Source organism: Haliaeetus leucocephalus, unplaced genomic scaffold (genome assembly GCF_000737465.1).
Source record: "Haliaeetus leucocephalus isolate CR32 unplaced genomic scaffold, Haliaeetus_leucocephalus-4.0 Scaffold173, whole genome shotgun sequence".
NCBI lineage: Eukaryota > Metazoa > Chordata > Aves > Accipitriformes > Accipitridae > Haliaeetus > Haliaeetus leucocephalus.
The window spans coordinates 13,762,900-13,765,695 of NW_010972609.1; positions in this window are offsets into that span (position 1 = coordinate 13,762,900).

A 2,796-nucleotide genomic window follows, 5' to 3' on the forward strand; every position below is an offset into this window, starting at 1 on the left:
TCAATCACACCCTAAAAAAAGGAGATGAAGGATGAATGTGGAACAGGTATAAGGGCAACAACACTTACAGAAACTACAAATTTTCTTCCTCTGCTGAACGCTTGTTCATACACACACTCTGTATCTGTACTTCTAAAGCAATGCCCAACTATCCAAACACACAGTCTGGGGCAGCTCAGAATAACTATAGCAGCACCAGTACCCTAAATATAGCATCCAAACTGAAAGCTCTGGAGAGACCTAATCTTTACTGAAATTATGAGTTACAGCCACAGAGGCTTCCAAACAGGTATTAACAATGGCATACTTGCCATAAGCACCACCGATGGTTGCACAGAAAGGGCCCTTGCTGCTGCCTACTCTCAGAGTTAGGAATTCACTTAAAGTCTCTAGGTGAGGATCATGCTTGTCCTTCACCCTCTCTACTATGGCCACACAAAATTGAGAAGAGCACCTCAGGATTTATTCTTTGCCAAGGACTTCTTTTCAGGTCCCACCATACAAGGCAACATCTTTCTGGACAAACCCACCTTTGGGAATAATACTGTAAAGTGAATGTTAGTTAGGTGGCAGCAGCAGGGAAGAAGTCCTCAAGGGCACCTTCACTGGAAGATCACTCCAAGGAGAATTCACTGTCTGGTCACAGCCTTCTCCTGACTTTTTCACTTAGGTGAATTCATGCACTTAAGCACATTCATGGGCAATTACTGGCAGTCTCCTTGTATTGCTTGTCCAAGGCCCACCATTTGTTACCACTTTGCCCAAGGTAACCACTATATGCGCAAGTCCCAGAGTGCCTTTTCCTGAGGTCAGATATAACCTAGAAACGCACAGTGGCAGAATACACTACAACACTGGCTAAATACTAGGTAAAATTACCTTTTCCACAAATGATCTGGAGAGAGTTTAAGTGTCTTGAGTGGGTCACACAGCCAGCACCAAGCCTTGATATCCCAATTTACATGTTCAGTTGTTAAAGCATACAACTATTTTTCATTTATACTTATTATGCATTATTGTATACCTAGCACTATTTTGAATACAAATAATTTTTACTTTTTTAACTGTTCAATAAAGATTTAAAAAAAAAATAATTCTGTTCATTCCTTCTGGATCAAAGAACCTCTGTGATAACAGTGAAGTGTTTCCACAAGCTTGCTACTCTGCCTCTCAGAAACAGCTGAGAGATACTCTTCTAAATGTATCAGGGTGGTCAATAGCTGATCTCCTTGGGACATATCACTTTTCAGCATTGGATACAGTGAAAGAATGAATTTGTACAGAGTCTAAAACATATACTTATTTTTTTAAATAAAAATTTTCTCTTTCATCGATAATGACAGAATGTGACTAACAGTGCTTATCTTTGTCTGTACTCAAAGACATTTAAGTAAGTAGAAAATGGCGACTGCGGATTAGGAATTTTTGCAAAAACCAAATCATATAACGACAAAAGAAGCCACTATCACAATAGCCCCTCTGAGAAGTCATAGGCACAGGGACTGGGGACTAGATCATTGATGGATGTTTTTTACCTTTTCAGATTCTCTCAGTCTTTGGCCCAGTGAAGACAGAGCTTTGCCTCTGGTTTTGAATGAGTTGAAATTTCACCAACATTTATAACTGCAGAATGGAGATTAATTTCAGCTCATGGTACATTAAAAATACCCATAACTATTTTAACCATGAAGTCAATGAAATCACACAGTTGAATTGCTAAAGTGCTTCCGTATTGGAAAAAGAACCAAGTTTCTCATCTCAAATGATATTCCAAAACCAGAGTAAAAACTCTGGCACCCTTGAGAGATGTTACCAAAAATCATCCCATTTCTCCAAGGTCCAAACTCTGCCACTGCTAGTTACCTGAAATAACAAAGTCTTGGTGCACAAGCAATCCAGTTGCAGTGCAACTAATGCACAGCAAAATGCTACTTCACCAGGTGAAATCAATCACTTCAAAGACTTCAGAATAAAGGTAAACAGAGGCTTAAGTTGAAAGAGGAACCTGAAATGCAAATTTATACATTGTAGCTCATGTGAAAAGAGTAATTCGCTGAAGTGATAGCTGAATTGGGCCTCAGCTCTCCTCCAGTACATTGTTATTAAACCATTACTACGTTGGTTTACTGGAGGAATCAAATACTTCCTGTCATAAATAGGGTTGAAACTTGCTCAGGCACTAGGCTGAGTGTCTCAGCCACTCCAGACCTCACCCTCCCACACAACCTCTTTTTGCTCTGAGGTCAAATAGTTTCAATAACTGCGCTTGAGTCTTGCAGAACATTTTCCATCCTCGGTATGTATCTCTGAACTGCACCTGCACCTGGGTCAGACGTGGGCAGGGACACCCCGATTCCCGAGAAAAAGGCTAACACACTTCAACGGGCCCCAGACACATCCGCTTTTTCTGCTGGGAAATTTTTTTCCCCAGGTGAGAGCAGAGCACCTGGGCTCCAGAGTAACGTCTCTCCTGGACAGGCCCGCTACCTCCTTCCCTCCCCTCCCTGTCCCGGAGACCCGGCGGCCCCTCACCCTCCTGGGGGAGTCGTGCCCCTAATTCCTGCCCCAGCCCACAGCCCCCGCTCAGGGCGCGGAGGTGACGGAGGGAACCCCCGGCCTAGGGCGGCGGGCCGCTCCCCCCCCCTAGAGGCGGCCATGTCACGCCGCCGCCTCCCGCCGAGCGCAGCGCCACCAGGCGGCCGCCATTTTGAGCGCGGCCGCCCCGCTGGCTCCCCCCGGCCACGACCTTTTCCGTCGTGCCTCTCCGCCCGCACCCGCTGCCCTCGCGGGGCGGGC